Consider the following 20,670-nt stretch of genomic DNA (forward strand, 5'->3'; position numbering starts at 1 on the left):
CACTGCACTACAGCCTGGGCAACAGAGTAAGATCCCGTCTCAAAAAAAAAAAAAAAAAGGCCAGGCGCGGTGGCTCACGCCTGTAATCCCAGCACTTTGGGAGGCCGAGGCGGGCGGATCACGAGGTCAGGAGATCGAGACCACAGTGAAACCCCATCTCTACTAAAATTACAAAAAATTAGCCGGGCGCAGTGGCGGGCGCCTGTAGTCCCAGCTGCTCAGGAGGCTGAGGCAGGAGAATGGTGTGAACCCGGGAAGCGGAGCTTGCAGTGAGCCGAGATTGCATCACTGCCCTCCAGCCTGGGCGACAGAGCGAGACTCTGCCTCAAAAAAAAAAAAAAAAGAAAAGAAAAGTGGTAATCTACTGAAATGTGAAAACCTTTTTCTCTCTTTTATAGAGATAATTATAATAATATTAGGCCTATTGTACAAATGGAACCCACAATACAGTTTTAAGGGATATCAAAGTCATGGACCCAGAGGGTATGATGATACTTTTCCATTGAATTTATGGCAAAGCATTTATATAGAAATTTTATTACAAAAATTTGAGGACATTTATTAGGCCTATTATCCACTGGAATGGAACTTGATGTATTAAGAAGGTAATAGAAGATGTGCCAGGGTGTGTTTGCTTATACTATTTCATTTAATCCTCACTGCAGTCCATACATTTTATATTATTAGCCAAAAATGTTAGATATGGGTATGTGTCTCAGAGAGGTTAAACAACTTGGCCAAGTTCACAGATAGAAAAGGTAGCAAAGTAGAATTTAAACCCAGGCCTAACTCCAAAAATCTACCTCCTTTCCATTATACTATACGTTTATTAAAGCTAAACGATGAGATAGATGATCAAGAAAAGGATAACCACATTCTTTTGGGTAAGGCTGAAAACAATCTCAGAGTAGAGAGAACAAATTTGTGTGAGTGCAATTTTATTTTTATTTATTTATTTATTTATTTATTTATTTGAGACGGAGTCCCACTCTGTCTGCAGGCTGGAGCACAGTGGCGTGATCTCGGCTCACTGCAACTTCTGCCTCCCGGATTCAAGTCTCAGGCTCCCCTGCCTCAGGCTCCCAAGTAGCTGGGATTACAGGCATGCGCCACCACACCCAGCTAATTTTTATATTTTTAGTAGAGACAGGCTTTCACCATGTTGGCCAGGATGGTCTCAATCTCTTGTCCTTGTGATCCACCGGCCTCAGCCTCCCAAAGTTCTAGGCAGGAGGCACTGTGCCGGCCATGAGTGTAATTTTAAAAAAAAAGCTTTGTGTGCTGATAGTGATGAAATTGAAGTACTTTCCATATCAGTTCAAATGCTAATTTCCTATTGTGTTCCTTTTTACTGAAGATAAGAAACATTTTGTGCCAGCTTAATAGTTTTAACAATAGTTTGACAAATTACTTACATTAGTATACATATACATTTTCACAGCAGGAAAACAATAAAAATTTCAGATGTCTAGCATTGGTATTTTAAAAAATAATTAATTAGGTAATTAGTTAGCTAATCCATTAGCTAATATTGTGATGTAAAGGAAACAAAAGAGACTTGAGAAAGTTCATTACTTGAAGGAGGGACAATTTTCTTGAATTCCTCTCACCAAGTATGTCTATCAAATTCCAATACAGAATCCAGCCTTCCACAGACCGAGGGAGGCTCTCTGGTCAAACAAGCTGGCATTGCTTCCTCCTGAAGAAAGGTGATTTCACTAAGGCTTGAGGGACTTGCCCGGATTCATTCTGGGAGCCCCAGGTGTCCAGCTAATTTGTGATTAGCAGGGAATCTATCCCTGTTGGTAGAATGCACAAGTATCGGTTTCAGTGTCAGCCTTCACTTGGCCTGAGGTGAGTGCCGCTTCCAGGGTAGCAGCTCCAGTTCTCTCTCTTTTTTTTTTTTTTTTGAGACGGAGTCTCGCTCTGTCGCCCAAGCTGGAGTTCAGTGGCCGGATCTCAGCTCACTGCAAGCTCCGCCGCCCGAGTGTACGCCATTCTCCTGGCTCAGCCTCCCGACTAGCTGGGACTACAGGCGCCTGCCACCTCGCCTGGCTAGTTTTTTGTATTTTTTAGTAGAGACGGGGTTTCACCGTGTTAGCCAGGATGGTCTTGATCTCCTGACCTCGTGATCCGCCCGTCTCGGCCTCCCAAAGTGCTGGGATTACAGGCTTGAGCCACCGCGCCCGGCCTGCTCCAGTTCTCTCAAGAGGACATGAGACTTTGGCAACTATGGCTCCAGGAAATGGGCTCTAGAAGGAGAGGATAAAATCAGCAGATAAGGTGGAGCCTGTTTCATGTGATTTTCCCAAACCATTGTCACGCTTGCTCAGGGAAACCTTGAGATCTGTGACAGGAGAGGCTGGTATGGGGCCTTGGATGCAGGATGGCAGATGCCAAGCTAAGAAAGCCCTGTGGGGCCGGGTGCGGTGGCTCATGCCTGTAATCCCAGCACTTTGGGAGGCTGTGGCGGGCGGATCACAAGGTCAGGAGATCGAGACCATCCTGGCTAACACAGTGAAACGCTGTCTCTAGTAAAAATACAAAAAATTAGCCAGGCGTGGTGGCGGGTGCCCCTAGTCCCAGCTACTCGGGAGGCTGAGGCAGAATGGCGTGAACCCGGGAGGCGGAGCTTACAGTGAGCCAAGATTGCAGCCACTGCACTCCAGCACTCCAGCCTGGGCGACAGAGCCAGACTCTGTCTCAAACAAAACAAAACAAAACAAAAAGAAAGCCCTGTGGTAGGGTGCACTATAGTTCCCGAATGCCTTCAGAGGCCAGGCAACCAGGTGGGGAACTTAAATGACTGAAGACCTTGTTGGGCAACTGTATGCCACTCAAGAATGTAGACCCTGAAAGGCCAGTTCTTTCGGTTTTCATAAGAAGCTAAACATTCTGTTTTTCTTTAAAGTGAAATCTACTGGTTTTTAAATATTTGCAACTCAGCTAAAGTTTTAAAGTAGTATGAGGATCAAAGAAAATAATCCACAGGCAAAATTGCCACCAGTTTACAAGGGTTGGCATAGAAGCAGCTATTTGGAACTACGGAGGGAAGGGGCCTGGCCTGCCTGCTTTTAAGGAATATTGATTTCATTAGTCTAGCTGGGTGAACCCCAAGCACTGGATTATCCCAATATGCAGCAGGGGTTGATCCCTACTCACTTAAAAGGTGGTATGAAGTGATGGGATTCTAGGCACCACAGGGCCCTATCCATAACCCTTTCCTGGCTACCTTCTCTCCTCATTCTCTCTATTCTCCTCAGGCAACTTTATCTTCACGTGAATGGATAAATCACAGATGCATCTGTCTGTTTGGTTGGCAAATCCAATGACTGGAGTACTCCCTTTGACATAAAGAACTATGATTATATTTATTATTAAATATGTGATATTATTATTAAATATTATACTATTCAAATATAGGAAGAGCAGTAACATGAATAATTCCCTTTCTGTGTGTCTCTCTGAATTAAATGTGCATAAGAATTATTTAGGAAGTTATTACAATGAAGATTATGAAACTCCACCTCAAGAGATTCTGGTTTAGTAGGTAGGGGTCTGGAATTTGTTTGTTAACACCCACCTGAGTTTACTGTAACACAGATGGTCTGGAGGCCACACTTTGAGAAACACTGACTCATAATGGATGCTGATGGCTGGCACATCTGTTATTTCAGCCCTAGTTTCTTGCCTGAGTTGTGGATCTGTATAAACAACTGCCTTAATAGAAATCTCCACCATCTCTACCTGGATAACTTCTCATTGTCTGAATCCAAGTGTATTATTTTTCTCCAAAGCCTGAACACAGACTTTTAAAAAATTCCATTGAAATGCACCATCAAAAGTATATTTCTGTTGCCCAAGCCAGAAATCTACATTTGCACCCGTGGTGGGTGGGTGCCAGCAATAGGGTGCATGAGGTATGTGGCAGGCACCAGTGTGCCCACTGAGGCTTAGCCATGGCTGCTCAGTGAGTCTACCTTGTTTTTGTTTTTTTTTTTTTTTTTTGAGACGGAGTCTTGCTCTGTCACCCAGGCTGGAGTGCAGTGGCCGGATCTCAGCTCACTGCAAGCTCCGCCTCCCGGGTTCACGCCATTCTCCGGCCTCAGCCTCCCGAGTAGCTGGGACTACAGGCGCTGCCACCTCGCCCGGCTATTTTTTGTATTTCTTAGTAGAGACGGGGTTTCACCGTGTTAGCCAGGATGGTCTCGATCTCCTGACCTCGTGATCCGCCCATCTCGGCCTCCCAAAGTGCTGGGATTACAGGCTTGAGCCACCGTGCCCGGCTGGCTTTCTAAGGGTAATCCAGTTCTGGGACAAGCCAATAATAGCAACAGCTTTATTTATTGAGGTTTACTCTATGCCAGACACTCTTCTAGTGTTTCACATGTATTAATTTAATCTTTTCTTGAAGCCACTGAATTCTCTGTCCAAGTTTTTGGCAGCTCAGTACTCCCTGAGGCCAGATCTACTCCCCATATTTCCAACTGCCAGCTGGAACTGCTGCTTCAAACAGATAATGTCACCTTTTCCCACAATGAGACCACCCACCTATCTATGGACTCTAGAGTTGGGGATTCCTGCTACTGTTTTCTGCTCATAGTTCCAGGGATATTGGTGGCTGCCTACATTGGAAGCTATTTAACATATCTGGCTAGCTATTGTAAACTGGGTTGCTGCCTGCCTTAAAACAATAGAGTGCAAGGGTAAGAAGAAAATTCAGAGATTGTCTAGTCCAGTTTCCTTACTTTATAGACTTGGAAACAGAGGCCTACAACTAAAAAGTGATGTACTAAGTGTAAGAGAGGAGAGCTGGGGAGCAAAACTTGGTTTTCTCTCTTCACATCTAATGCTGGAATGTAAGCCTCATTCTTTTTTTTTTTTTTGACATGGAGTCTGGCTCTGTCGCTCAGGCTGGAGTGCAGTGGCGCGATCTCAGCTCACTGCAAGCTCTGCCTCCTGGGTTCACGCCATTCTCCTGCCTCAGCCTCCTGAGTAGGTGGGAGTACAGGTGCCCACCACAACACCCGGCTAATTTTTTGTATTTTTAGTAGAGATGGGGTTTCACTATGTTAGCCACGATGGTTTTGATCTCCTGACCTCACGATCTGCCCACCTCGGCCTCCCAAAGTGCTGGGATTACAGGTGTGAGCCACTGCGCCCAGCGCAAGCCTCATTCTAGTAGGGTTGCTTGATACTGGGGATTTTTTTCTGTGTTGATCATTTCTGTATCTGCCTCCCCCTAGAATAGTGCCTGGAATGCAATGACTAGGAAGGAATACATCACAGATGCATTAGTCTATGGTTGGTTGGCGATGTAATGACCAAAATACCCTTTTGACATAAAGGACTGATTTGAGTTATATTCAAATATAGAAAAAAATACATTTAGTCTAGTACGTGGACTACTTATTGCCTCTAGTAAGAATGCAATGGAAGAAACAGATGGAAAACAGACTTAAGTAGCAAGGAGGTCGCTTAATTATTCTGCATAAATGTCACCTCAAAGGAAATCTGCCCTGACCACCCTTTCTAAAATTGTCACCCACATCCTTCTTGATGCTCTGATTCTACCTATTTTTCTTAATAGCACCTTTCATAGCCTAACATTACATCATTATACGTTTTGTATCTACTGTCTGTTCACTCGTTAGAATAAGCTGTTTGAGCCTTGAGCTCTATCTTTCTCACCACCAAATTGGCAGAACATTGAAGTGCCTGACACAGAAGAGCTTCCTGAAAATGATGGTTTTACATTTTGGAATGGTAGCATAATTAATATGTAATACTTTGGCATTCAGAGGCCTAACATACCTCAGCAGATGGAAGCAAAATAAAAACCCAGTGCTGTACATTGCTGGAGTAAATGTGAGAGATGTAAATAACATTGTTTGGGGGGAGATTTACAAAAGCACATTATCTTTATCATTAAGTAAATTACTTCTTTTGTGTATTTTTAGACTTCTTTCATGTATTTTTACCCCATATTGAAGAAATGACCAGGTATTGTAAGTAAAATTGCGACGTATAAATGAGGGATAGTTGCTTATTTAAAAATGTGATGTAGTGGGCTGAATAGTGTCCTGCTCCCCACCCAAAATTCATGTCTACCTGGAACCTCAGAATGTGATCTTATTTGGAAATAGGGTCTTTGCAGAGGTAATTAGTTAAAATCTCAAGAAGAAATCATCCTGGATTTGGAGTGAGCCCTAAACCCAAAAATGTGCCTTTCTAAGAGAAGTTAAAAATTTGAACACACAGACACAGAAGAGAGGATGCGTGAAGATGGAGGCACAAATTGGAGTGATGCATCTGCAAGTCAAGGAACACCAGGAACCACCAGAAGCTGCAAGAGACAAGGAAGGATTCTCTTCTAGAACCTTTGGAGGGAATGTCATCCTGATGGCACAGATAATTTTACACTTCTAGTCCCTAGAACTGTGAGAAAATAAATTTCTGGGTTTTTAAACCACCAAGTTTGTGGTAATTTGTTAGGGTAGCCTGGAAAATGAACACAGAATAGGAGATACATGCTAACTTGAGAAAAGGAGGATATGGGAATTGTACCTTAGTCTACAATATTTTCAAGTATTATTTTAATACCTAATGCATATTAGTGCTCACTATGAGCAGATAATGTACTCTGTGAGATTCAGACCTTTAATGGCATCCTAAAACTCAGAAGAATGGGCCAGCCAGGCCTCAGGGCTCAGCAGCTATGATGGAGGAAGGGCCTCAGACATGTCTCAGGTAGCTCATTGGAAGAAGGCATTCTAGGCCCCTACCTTATTCCTTCGTATGAAATACTGGGGGTAGGGGGTTGCTCCCCTTAACCCGTGAGAGAGGCAGAGAGACTAGCCCTTCCAGTCCATGGGGAGAGGGTGACTCTTACTGTTTTTCATTTCATGGCAACTGGTACTCATAACCCTTGTCGTGAAACAAAGAAATAATTTTCGTTTCTTATTATTTAAAATTCCTGGTGCCGGCCGGGCGCGGTGGCTCAAGCCTGTAATCCCAGCACTTTGGGAGGCCGAGGCAGGTGGATCACGAGGTCAGGAGATCGAGGCTATCCTGGCTAACATGGTGAAACCCCGTCTCTACTAAAAATACAAAAAACTAGCCGGGTGTGGTGGCGGGCGCCTGTAGTCTCAGCTACTTGGGAGGCTGAGGCCGGAGAATGGCGTGAACCCGGGAGGCGGAGCTTGCAGTGAGCCGAGATCACGCCACTGCACGCCAGCCTGGGAGACACAGCGAGACTCCGTCTCAAAAAAAAAAAAAAAAAAAAAAATTCCTGGTGCCAATTATTTCTCTTGACTTCCATTTTATCCTCCTCTATCCTGAGTCCCTGCCCCCATCCCCTTAGTGATAAAATGGCTGGACATGAGAAGTCCATCCTCAACAATCGGATTTTTCCTACTACTACAAATGATGTATTTCACTATCCCCCATGAGTCCCTGCTCTTGTGAATGGACCACAACATTCTGGCTCCTTCTGGCTTTTTTTCTTCATCTTTCCCTCCTTTCTTTCCTACCCTTTCGCTCTCTTTCTCCCTTGCTTCAGCACTTATTTATTGAGAGCCTTTTGGTAATTAGAGCCTTGGGCATTGGGGTTTTTTGTTTTTGTTTTTTAAAGAGACAGGATCTTGCTATTTTGTTGCCCAGGTTGGTCTCAACTTCTGAGCTCAAGCCTTTCTCCTGCCTCAGCCTCCTAAGTAGCTGGGACTATAAAGGCATGCCACTGTACCCAGCCATCATTACTGTTTCTGTGCTGCTCCCCATTGCCTGGAATTTCTTTCTTTCCCCTTCTCTGTGTATCTAAATTCTCCTTATCCTTCAATGTTTGCCTCAAACTTCTTCTGTCTGGCTTTCTACAGCAATTCTTAGGGATAGTTTTATTTTTCCATTTCAGATTTCTGTAGCCTTTATGGTAGTACAATGCATTTAGCCCTGATCATGTGTAACCTTGTATTACTATTTATGGTGATCATAAGCCACCTATTGTCTGCTCACTTAGAAGATGAGTTCTGTAAGGAAATAGACACAATGTATTTATATTACAAACCTCAACATTTTGAAGTGCTTGATAGACTAGTTGTTTGGAGATGTTTATTGATTGGGTGGTGTATTTGGTACTTTACATGAAGTCAAGAGCTCTCGAAAGCCAGTATATTATTGTGTTCCCCCAGATTAAGCCTCCCTTCTACCTTGGGCTAGGTCTATCAAAGTTGTCTGAGGTCTGTTTTGAAGAAAAAAACAGTTTTGAAGAAAGAAAAAGATCATTTGTTTTTGAACCACGAAGAAAGGGAATGTCAGCTCAAAACTCCCCAAAGGCAAATTTGCCATTTAAAACCAGCAGTCACATTCCTGTTTATGAGGTCATCTAAACACTGCACACTGGAAGTGGGAGCCTCTGTGTATGTGGGAGTGAGCATGGGGCAGAGGAGAAAGCAAGAGGTAGTAAAAGGAGCAGTGGCTCACGCCTGTAATCCCAGCACTTTGGGAGACTGAGGCGGGTGGATCACGAGGTCAAAAGTTCGAGACCAGCCTGATCAACATGGTGCAACCCCGTCTCTACCAAAAATACAAAAATTAGCCAGGCGTGGTGGCATGTGCTGATAGTCCCAGCTACTCTGGAGGCTGAGGCAGAAGAATCGCTTGAACCCGGGAGGCAGACGTTGCAGTGAGCTGAGATTGTGCCACTGTACTCCAGCCTGGGCGACAGAGCCGGACTCTGTCTCAAAAAAAAAAAAGGAACTGTAGGTGGGCAGGGCAGCAGCACAATTGCCCCTCTCTGTCAAGGTAATGGGAATGGCCCTTTGAAGAAACTGCTGCATTTATACAGATTCTGCAGGACAGCCCTGTGTATGAATCAGGGGTGATGCTGCCCACCCTACCAGGCAAGTAACAGCTGTATTTCTGGTGTGACTGCTAGCCCACCCTCTGTTTGCATGACTCCTTTGCTTTGCAAACTGTTTAGAGCCAGGCGTGGTGGATCACCCCTGTAATCCCAGCACTTTGGGAGGCTGAGGTGGGCGGATCATGAGGTCAGGAGTTCAAGACCAGCTTGAGCAACATGGTAAAACCCCGTCTCTACTAAAAATACAAAAAAAATTAGCTGCGTGTGGTGGTGCACACCTGTAATCGCAGCTACTCAGGAGGCTGAGGTAAGAGAATCGCTTGAACCCGGGAGGCAGAGGTTGCAGTGAGCCGAGATCACGCCACCGCACTACAGCCTGGGCAACAGAGTGAGACTCTTGTCTCAAAAGAAAAAACAACAACAAAAAAAACTGTTTAGAAAAGTACCTTCCCCCAGCCATTTACACGGTTAAGCCAAGGCTAGGTGAACCAGTTCTTCAGTAAAAGAAACTCTATGGGAAATGAAGAATATAAGTAGGCCAGGGGTGAAATGAATAATAATGATAACAAAAAGAGCCAACATTTATGGAAAATTTAATATGTACCACACCAAATGCTAAAAGTGTAACATTCATTTTTAATCCCTCTAAGACATGCAAAGCAGCTACTTCTAAAGTACAGAAAGCTTAATTTGCTTGATATCATATGACAACTAGTTGGCATCATCATGAGGATTTCAGAGCACAGGTTCTTTTTTTTTTTTTTTTTTTTTTTTTTTTTGAGACGGAGTCTCGCTGTGTCTCCCAGGCTGGAGTGCAGTGGCGTGATCTCGGCTCACTGCAAGCTCCGCCTCCCGGGTTCACGCCATTCTCCCGCCTCAGCCTCCCAAGTAGCTGAGACTACAGGCGCCCGCCACCACGCCCAGCTAGTTTTTTGTATTTTTAGTAGAGACGGGGTTTCACCATGTTAGCCAGGATAGTCTCGATCTCCTGACCTCGTGATCCACCCGCCTCGGCCTCCCAAAGTGCTGGGATTACAGGCTTGAGCCACCGCGCCCGGCCAGAGCACAGGTTCTAGTATTCCAAGCAGCAGACATGTGATGGCCATCTTTTCACAAGCAAAATTCAGGATATGGGGCTTAAAATATATCAGCATGCATTGGGCTTCGTGGGAATGAACACTTGAAATTAGGATTGTTGAGGAAAATCCTAGCAGTAGAGTCACTGCCCTTTAAATACCAAAGAAAATTATGGATCATAATTTGTCTGCTTTTGGTGGGCAAATTTCTATTCTTACCTCTTTGGCAATAAGGAAATTACGCTGCTTATATTCAGAGCATGTAATTAGCATCATCCCGACTGACCTATTGGAAGTTAAAAAGTTTTGCTTAGAGTCCATCTAATCACTGACAAAAACATTTCCCAATTGACTTGGTAGAGGTTACTGATGATTACACCTATACTTTCCCCTGGCTTTCAAAATGCCAGTTAGAGAGGATAAATTGGTTCATAATGAAAGCACTCATCAATTTTTGAAATGTACATTGAGCATTGATCTTGTCTTTTTCTTTTTTTTTTTTTTTTAATCAAGAGTAAACTGTATTATGGAGGTACTGGGACATGTGAGGTGAACGGAAAAATATCATGCCTCATGTGGTTACTTCTGATTCTTTCTTGTTTTTTTTTTTTTTTTTTTTTGAGACTGAGTCTCACTCTGTCACCCAGGCTGGAGTGCAGTGGCACAATCTTGGTTCACTGCAACCTCCGCCTCCCGGGTTCAAGTGACTTTTCTGCCTCAGCCTCTCAAGTAGCTGGGACTATAGGCGTGCACCACCACGTCTGGCTAATTTTTGTATTTTCGGTAGAGATGGGGTTTCACCATATTGGCCAGACGGGTCTCGAACTCCTGGCCTTGTGATCTGCCCACCTCAGCTTTTCAAAGTGCTGACATTACAGGCGTGAGCCACTGCGCCTGGCCTTACTTCTGATTTTTTAACTCTTGGATCAGATTTTACAAAGGAATGGTATGTAAACAACACGCATTTTAAGCCTATTCGCAGGATTGACTTCAGATGTGGAGGTGAGTAGGCAGGTCACTGACTGGTGTGATCTGAGAGTTTTCAAAAACTATTTCTATTGTTACCCTGACAGTCTGAAACTGTGGCCCATTGGCTAAACTCCTGCATATAAAAGAAATGGAGTTGTTTGGGCTAAAATATGGGATGAGGGAGTGGGAGATTTATGCCCTACTATCTTGGTTTCTTTTTGGAACTTCTATCTATACCCTTTGAAAATCACTGCTGACCAACACTGAAGAAGTGGTTAACTGTGTGTGAGTAAGCAATCACCACCTGGCTACTGGGCCAATTGATTTTTGACCTAGAGGAAAGTTTTCATAGAACGGTAACGTTTGATGGGAAAGAAGAATGGCCTTTACTGACTAACTATTGCATGGCAGACACTACAGGTGTTTTATAGACATTGGGTCATTTAAAGTCCCTAATAGGTCTGTGTGGTAGTGATTAGTATGGAAGGAGACTGAAGAATAGGGAGAACAGTAGCTGAAATCCTGAGTGGGATCTGTCTGTGAACAGATTTCAGTGACCTACTTTGAGCTCGTAAGTCCACATCCAGATCTAACATCTCACCACTTCAGTGGTGAAGAAGGAAGATCTGGGGATTCCTATTGTAATTTTTTAGTGGCAATTTGTATAAGTTTATAGCTAGTAAGCGGTGGAGCCAGAATGTATACCAACATTCATTATGTCAGGTCTCCTAACTAGAAAACCCACATCTCTTTCCTCTTATATGGAGAAGCAGTATTATATAAGATGAGAGGTTAAAACGTGGGCTGACAAGCCACATTGCCTGGCTTCTGATCCTTACTCTACCACTACGCTACTTGTGATATCTTGAATGAACTACTCAATCTCGGTATGCCTGTCTCCTCAAAGGTAAATGTAGAGAGGGATACTCCGTTGTTTAGCAGCTATCTCACATGTCTTTAATACATGTAATGAGCTTGGTATACAATAAGCCTTCAATAAGTTGAACTTTTGTCACTAATTTTTATTGTGACCAAGCTGAGAGGCTATTCCTCTGCCCGGTTCTGAAACAGGGCTGAGCTAGAGATCATGGCTGGCTACCAAGCCAAAGGGCACAGGCTTCTTGGTCAGTGGTAAAAAGGGAACACTGATGCTGAAAACAAGCCTTGCCCATTTCAGTATTTTGCCTTGAAGTGGTCCTGGAGAACTATATTCTCTAAGCCCTGAGGCTTCTCGACAATAAATAGTAAGCACTGGTAGAGCTTATTCTTAAAATTATTATTATATGAAGAGAGATCTAAAGGTCTAAAGGTAGGCTAACAAGTTCCATGTGAGTGATGCCAGACATTTCGGTTCTGATGAACTGAAGTTCATTTTAGTAGACACCCATGTACTTCAATTGATTATGGAGTGGATTGAGTTCTATTTCTTAAGGAGACAGATGACAAGCTACTGAATGATTTTTACCCCACTATCCCCTGAAATACAATGTTTTTTTCAGTCTCTTTCTCAATGAAAGGGAAAGTGCCTCCTATTTTCCTTTATTTTGTTTTGTCTGGAGGTGACCCACGGGGGTTATAAATTACACACCTCAACTGGGTGCTCTGGCTCACCCTAAAATCCCAGCACTTAGGGAGGCCGAGGCTGAAGGATGGGTTGAGGCCAGGAGTTCACAATCAGGTGGGCAATGTAGACCCTGTCTTTACAGAATTTAAAAAATTAGCTAGGTGTGGTGGTGTGCACCTGTGATCCCAGCTACTTGGGAGGGTGAGTCAGCAGGATTGCTTGAGCCCAGGAGTTTGAAGTTGCAACGAGCTATGATTGCACCACTGCGCGCCAGCCTGGGTGACAGACAGAGCAAGACTCTGTCTCTTAAAAAAAAAAAAAAAAAAAAAAAAAAGGCTGGGCACGGTGGCTCACACCTGTATCCTCAGCACTTTGAGAGGATGAGGTGGGCAGATCACTTGAGCTCAGGAGTTTGAGACCAGCCTGGACAATGTGGCAAAACCTTGTCTCTACAAAAAATACAAAAATTAGCCAGGTGTGGTGGTGTGTGCCTGTCGTTCCAGCTACTCTGGAGGCTGAGGTGGGAGGATCACTTGAGCCCAGCAGGTCCAGGCTGCAGTAAGCTATAATTGTGCCACTGCACTGCAGTCTGGGGGACAGAGTAAGACTATGTCTCAAAAAAAATAGTAATAATAAAAGAAGTGAATTACAGACCTCAGTATTCTGTGTAATTTGTGAAGTTTTACTATTTTTCAGTTTTAACTGACTGAAGAGTCCTTGCTTTAAATGGAGATCCAAGGAAAATATAGCATATGGAACCCTTGTTAAATAGTTACCCACGTGTAACAGTTTAAAAATTCTTTAGAGAATACTATTAATTACAGTTATAAAAGCACAGTGGAATATAATGACTAATATGTGGAATTAATCCAGTATCTCTGAGCCATTACTGTAACTTACAATGTTAGGTACTAAGGATACAATGATGAGTAACATTTAGTCTCTGCCCTTGAAGAGTTCATAGCGTAGTGGGGGAAAAAAGAAGTTGCAAAAAAGAACAACAAAAGTGTAATAGTAAAATGTACAAAGTGCTGCATAGGCAACAACTCTTTCTGGCAAAACTTGTTAAAGCATTACAAAAGAGAACCTTACGAGTTAAGAGTTCCGTAAAATGACCACAAATGATTGACTACTATATAGATAGTGGTGTGGGGATGTGGGGATTCCATTTCTTAAGGAGACAGAAGACAAGCTGCTGAATGACATTTCGGTTCTGATGAACTGAAGTTCATTTTAGTAGACACCCATGTAGTTCAATTGATTATGGAGTGGATTGAGTTCACTCTGATATACATGAGAGGTATATATATACACATATATATAAAACCATATATATATGGTCATTCTTGGAAGCTAGAAAAATGTCAAATTAGTGGGAATTATGGCAGTGAATTCCCAATTATCCCTGTGCAGATAAGCTACCCTGTGGCACTTGGGCATGGTTCTCTCCATCCCATCTTAAAATCTGCTGACACCTCAGTTCTCCCTCTTGCCATCCAACCCATTCCTGAATCAGGCTACCAGTCCAGGAGAAGGCCTACCTCTTCCTTCATAAGTTTGCTAATATGGGCATATAGAAATTATCCTATTTTCCATTTGATTATATACACTAGTGATAACTTCCATTACCAAGAAATATTAGCATGCTGGATAGCAGCTGTTAACACATTTTCAGCAACTGGTAAACTGAGGTAGCAGCTGCTATTAGGTGTGGAAGGAAACAGAGGCCACACATATATGATGGAAAGGAGGTTACACTCAGGAAGACAGGAATTGGTCAAATGTAGTCAAAGGGTCTTCCTGCCCTATGCCGCAGCGGTATCATTTAGGTACCATAGAATGACAGCCTGAGAGCCTCAGACTGCAAAAAGTTTAAAAATTGTGCATGAGTATGTGTGCTGAGGTATACATGTGTGTATGCATGTGTGTACTTGTGCTTATGTGTGTATACATATGTATGCATGAGTGTATTTGTGCATCTCTATGTGTGTATGAATGTATGTGTACACAAGTGTGTGTGTGAGACTAGGCAGGTTGGAAAGTAAGTAGAAGACTTCTCATACTACTCATGGGCTCTGCCTCTCCCCACCCCCACATCCCCACACTTCCAACAGACAAAAACGGAAATCATGTTTTGTGACCTGAGATTGCTTTCGAAAGTTTGTAGCTCTTCGAGGACATTCCAGTGGGACCCTCATTGGTTCCCTGCAGGATGGTGGATTTTCTGTCAGCCGCCCCCCAACCCCCACCAGGTTCCTGAATCGTCCCCCTCCTGCAGCTGCAGCGCTGCAGAGGTGGGCCGGCCCGGGCAGGCTCGGCCCGTGGCGCACGCGGCCCGCGGGCTGGAGTCAGCCCGTGGTGCGGGCGGGAGGGCGGGGGCTGGGAAAGGCCATGCCTCCAGCTGCAGAGGTTGCACACAGCTGGCATGATCGCGGTCACCTGCGCGGCGCCGGTGCCCTTGCGCTCGCGTTGCCCGGCCCGCGGCCGCGGACTTTGCGGCGGGAGCGCGGCGCGGTGAAGCACCGGCGCGGAGGGCGCCCGGCGTAGGCGGCGGCGGGTGTGGGCCGAGCCGGTATTTATAGCTTCGTGACAGCAGCAGCGGCAGCGACGCCGCCGGCCCGTCTCGCCGCGCTTCCCAGCGAGGCCGCCGGCGCGCCGAGGGCTGTGCTTGACCGCGACTCCCGTGTGTAGTCGCCCCGCGCTCCGCGCGACCCTTCGGGTGAGTACGTGGGCCCGGGCGTTGGGTGAGCCTCCCCAGCCGCTCGGTCCGGCCGCAGCGGAGCCCTCCCGGCCCTGCCGCCCGCAGCCCGGCTGCCTCCTCGTCCCTGCCCGCGAGTGCGGAAGCAGCCGCGGAACCCTGGCCCGGCCCCCGAATTCTCCGGCGCCTGTGCTCCTGCCTTCCTGGGGATGGCAGCCAAAGAGGCAGGGTGAAGTGTCAAGGAAGGAGGGGGACGCGCCAGCCCTCTGGCTAAGGGCAGTGGAGACTCCCGGGCGAAAGGCTGTTGGTGGGAGCCCTCAAACTCCCGGCTCCAGGGTACAGAGATACGGTGGGAGAGCAGACCTTGAACTTTCCTTGCTTCAGCGATTCCTAGCCTAGGGACTGAGTAAAGCCCTATTTTTCTTAATTAAATTAACAGGTTGCCGTTCGTAGGTGTTGTTCTTGGGGAAAAAAACCAAAGACTTGGGTGTTTGGGTGTTTGCTAACTTCATCGTGACTAAATAAAACTATTTTTTTATTCCTATTTTTGAAAATGCCACAGGCCCTCAAGTGTATTCTACCGTCTGTGAAACAATGAAGTGTGTGTGTGTGTGTGGGTGTGTGTGTGAGAGAGAGAGGGGAGTAAACATCACATGCTTATCAGGAACCAAAAAGGAAAAAAACATGAGGAAAAGTATGTTGAATATAAGGATATGTATTGCCCCCTAATTATAAATGATGTATGGTCTGAAATCCAAGGAAAGACTTCTAGGAAGCTACAGGGTTTTTGTTTTGGCTTCAGAAACGAGGTCTTCCAATTTATTGAATATAAAAGTAGTTGAATCCCTGTAAACCTCATTTTTTTTGTTGTAAAGTATTGACATTTGACCATGGATATACTTTCTTTTATCCCCCCAGTCTTCGTAGTTTAAAAGTAATTATGGATTTTGACATTTTGTCTCAGGCATTTATCCCTCCTATTCCACCCTCCCTCTCATCCCTGTGATGACAAACTGGCTCTTGTCAGTTTTATCCATGCTTCTTTAAGCTGCCTTTAAAAAATACACTTTTTACATGAATTCTATTTAATTAATTAAATGTTTTTTTCTTTGGCATTGTGTTTGGAATATGGCCATGGCAATTTCTTCTCTTTCTTTTTCTTTCTTTCATGGAGTCCGGCTCTGTCGCCCAGGCTGGAGTGCAGTGCGGTGATCTCACCTCACTGCAACCTCGCCGTCCCGAGTCAAGGGATTCTCCTGCCTCAGCCTCCTGAGTAGCTGGGATTACAGGCACACGCCTCCACGCCTGGCTAATATTTGTATTTTTAGTAGAGATGGGGTTTCACCATATTGGTCAGCCTGGTCTCGAACTCCTGACCTCGTGATCGGCCCGCCTTGGCCTCCCCAAATGCGGTGATTACAGGTGTGAGCCACTGCGCCCGGCTGGCAATTCTTTATTACAAACAAATCACTGAAAAGGAGGTCTAAACATTTTTAAAGGATATAGTAGTGATTATTTTTTAACTTTATAATGTGCTAGAGCTCATAAGTATTTTGCCATTTCAATGGAAAGTTGTCTCTGTTCAGAGGACCAGTAGACCTATTTTGCTTTTGGAGTTGCTGTTTTAAAAACTTGCATTGATTAAGCAATTTGTTTACCCAAGGACTGCAGGATAGGAACAAGGGAAGAAAAATCACTTAAAGGTTGAAACAATGTGAAGAGAAAATCTAGGAAGTGATTTATAGATGTAAACCTCTAAATTAGCTAAGGTACCACAAATACTATCCTGGAATCTATCAGAACCACTTATAGTGGTTTTATTGATTGACTTAAAAGGTTGCTGTTTATTTAAAAGCCCCGTGGTCTTTTGTATTAGACTAAAAGTAAGAAGTTCCAACTTTATTTCTGTTATTATTGCTATTTGTGTTTTTTTTAAAACCTGTATTAGGCACTTGCATTATGTAAAATGGTATATATAATATTTTCTTGCCTTTTTATCTAACAATTGAAGATAATATACTAAGACCTGTCATTACCTCAGGACTGGTCTGTGTGCGTGTGTACATATGTGTGTGTGAGACCAGGTAGGTTGGAAAGTAAGTATAAGACTTTTCATACTCCTTGTGGGCTCTGCCTCTCCCCACCCCCACATCCCCATACCACCAATAGACAAAAACAGAAATGATGTTGTGCCGCCTGAGATTGCTTTCGAAAGTTTGTAGCTCTTTGAGGACATTCTATATATTTGGTTTTTCACCTTTCTGCCATTTCTCCTTTTGCAGATTTGGATGTATATTATCCAGAGTGTACTCTCTCTGGAATGGAGTCTTCTAGTTTTTTTTTTTTTTTCCCTCACCCAGGCTGGTCTGTTTTCTGTTATCCATACATCTGTTTATTCATTTATTCATCCATCAGCAAATATGTATTGAAGGCCTACTAGGTGCAAGTCATCACTTAGTACTTAACTCTTACTTCATTCCCATTGAAATTTTATTCTGTATTTTATACTTCACACAATGGTAACTAAGAGTAATAACTTTGGGGTTATATAGAGGTAGTCATACCTGTTTCTGTCAGCTGGTAGCTTTATGATCCTGGACAGATCATAACCTCTCTGAATTTCTGTTTCTTCACTGGTAAATCCAAATGGCTGGTATCAGGAATAATTAGAAAATACGTGGAAAGTGCTTTCCAAGAGCCCAACCCCTAAAAGCACTAAAAAGTGTTAATTACAAGTGCTGTCTACATCTGCTGCAACCCCCTTCATCTCAGGAAATGCATTTTCCATCTCAGGAAATGGTAGTTCCATTCTGGATTTTGCCTAGATCATGTCTACATCCAATGTATTGGTAAATCTTAGTAGTTATTTTTGATGTGTCCAGAACCAGAGTTGTTTAAACTGCCTTAATTTCTCTCTGCTTGGTCCAAGTTGCTGCATCTCTTTGGCAACGGCTTCGTCAGTAGCTTCCCTGCTTCTGTTCCTTGCCCTCCTTTCTTACAAAATATTTTCAATCAGGAAACAGACAGGCCCTTCTGACATATAAGTCAGATTGTGTCCCTCCTCTGCTTCCTATCCCACTCAGGGTGAAAGCCCACATAGGAGGGCTTCAGGGCCTGCTCATGATCAGATGCTACCTCCTGTACCTCATCTCTTTTGTACTCCCCTGCACCTGCTCCCCATCCAGTCATACTGCCCTCCTTGAAGATCCTTAATTTGCTCTAAACCTGCACCCAACAATAGCCTTTCCAACTTTTGTTCCCTCTATCTGGATCACACTTTCCCCAGATAGCTGCTGACTTCTCTCCCTTCTTTCGTGCCTGCCTTCTGATGTCACCTTATAATGAGGTCTTCAACTTCCCTCACACCTGACACTCCCTGTTAACTTTTCCTTGCTTTAATTTTCTCTGTGAACTTTCTTGAATACTGTGTTTAATTTTTATTTGTTTAATATCTGTTTCCCTCAAAGAAACTATCAGATGCAAGCAACAGGTCTTTGTCTGTTAGTTACCCTAGCACATAGGCCTGTGCCTGGCAAAAAATAGGCAAGTGGTAAATATTGAACAAATGAATGAATGAATGTTGTTATGGAGTTAACAAATCTGTACATCATCACTTTTATATGCATGATTGTCTCTTCTGCTCTGAAACCTTTGATGATTCTCTATTTTCAGTAAAATACGGACCAACACTTTTGTATAATCTTTGTTGGATTGGCTCCAAATTATCCTTAACTCTCACAGGATAATGCCAAGCACCCAGTGTTCTAGCCACACACAACTACTATACATCTCTACATCAGTCCCAGGCAGTTTCTTCTGTGCCTTTGCACAAAATAGAAGTACTGTGAATTTTTCTTTTTTATATCAGATGGCTTCATTATCAGAAACTTTCAACTAATGTAAAGGGTAAGATTTTAGAATTTGTGTCCTTGTGTGTGGGAGGCATTGCATGGAGTGTTGAAGCCAGGTGGCTTGGGTTTAAATTGTGGCTCTGATATAAATTAATTTTGTTATTTTTTTACAAGGTACTGAACTCTAAGTCTCAGTTTCAATATTTGTGAAATGGGGACAATAATATTTTCTTCATTGGTTTGCTATGAAATTTAAGAGATGCTGGTAAAGCTCATCAGCATAGTGTCTGGTATATAGTATGTGCTTAATAAATGTTAGCCTTAGAAATATTAATTTAACACCTCGTGCTGAAATGAGAGGGAGTTGAGTGGGGGTGCATTAGTATTGTTACTGGCCAGGTCATCAATGTAGTCCTTGGTCTCCACTGCTCCTCTTCGCTTTGTTTGCCTTAGCGGAAGTTGAATGGCAGATTGCTCCACCCTCTTCTCATCTCACCTAAATAATGAGAGAGCTTCTCTTTGTGAGTGTACCACTCAGCTCATCCAATAGATACCTACTGATCACCCAATATGAGCCCAGTATTGTGCTGTGCCCTGGCAGTAAACAGCCACTTCTCTGAGGAGCTTATGATCAAGTGAGGGAGACAAACACATACACAGATAATTTCACTATAATGAGCCAGAAGCTAAGATAAAAGCTCATTATCATCTGTGGTTATAGAAATGAATTTAAAAATGGAAAGGTTTTGCAGACTATGTGCCCTGTATAACATAGTCCATTTGAACAGCCTCAAGCCCGCATTTAAATTAACAGTAGATACATCAAATGATCATACTGATTGTAAAGATGTTTTATGTGCACTACAGAGGTGAAAACAGCTTTGGTTCTCTGGATAATGTTGGGGTACCTAAGGAACAAGAAGGTAGGGCTGAGATGACTAGGCAAACATTTGCAGCCTGTGTACGAAGTCATGAAGTGAGGATAAGCAGAGGTTTAATTCAAATTATTATGTAAGGGTTTGAAATTTGGGACCCTCTAGAAGATATCACTTCAACTTCAGAATTATGAGGCAAGAATAAATTCCAGCCAGCTTAAATGATCAATAATGGGGTCCTATTTTGTTCTGCTAGTTGAAACTGTTAGTGGAAATACAGAATAAGCTGTAACTGTGATGGGAAATACCTTACTGGAAGAAACACTTCCAGCTTTGTGGTATATTAGAAAGATTAAGGGCTAGGTGTAGGTCTGGATTCAAACCCTGATGTTTCCACTTGCTATGTAAATTAAACAGGCAGCAACTGCTCTGAGCCTTTGTTTTCTTTCCTGTAATGTGGCAGTCATAGTAGCATTCATGGCATTACCGCGGTAATTAAATGAAATCATGTACTAGTGCAGGAGTATTGGTCAATGCTATAGTTCTCTTTCCCTAAATAATATAAATGCTGGAGAGAAACAGCTGTCTCTGAAATTTTTTGAATGTTCTAATTTAACTTGAGCATGTGGACATCACATAGCCCACGAAGCAAGATTCTCAAGTTAAAAACAAGAAAATAAGTATGTGCTAGCCTCCAAAATGCATGTATTTAAAAAAAGAATCAAGAGTGTATGTATTGGAGTTGATCTGGCCGTCTGCAGGAAATGGTGATAAGGCCCT

At 43.5% G+C, this 20,670-nt stretch overlaps 1 protein-coding gene across 6 annotated transcripts in view; it reads left to right on the top strand.

The window, feature by feature from the left end:
- The first annotated feature begins 15,076 nt into the window (after positions 1-15,076).
- Positions 15,077-20,670, top strand: part of TMEM117 (transmembrane protein 117) — a 564,266-nt gene continuing 558,672 nt past the window's right edge. For 5 of the 6 annotated variants that reach the window (XM_077952512.1, XM_015151464.3, XM_015151466.3 and 2 more), the window contains exon 1: positions 15,077-15,185. The gene's annotated coding sequence lies outside the window, so the exon portion shown is untranslated. 6 annotated transcript variants of the gene reach the window in all.

This window comes from Macaca mulatta, chromosome 11, assembly GCF_049350105.2.
Source record: "Macaca mulatta isolate MMU2019108-1 chromosome 11, T2T-MMU8v2.0, whole genome shotgun sequence".
Lineage (NCBI taxonomy): Eukaryota > Metazoa > Chordata > Mammalia > Primates > Cercopithecidae > Macaca > Macaca mulatta.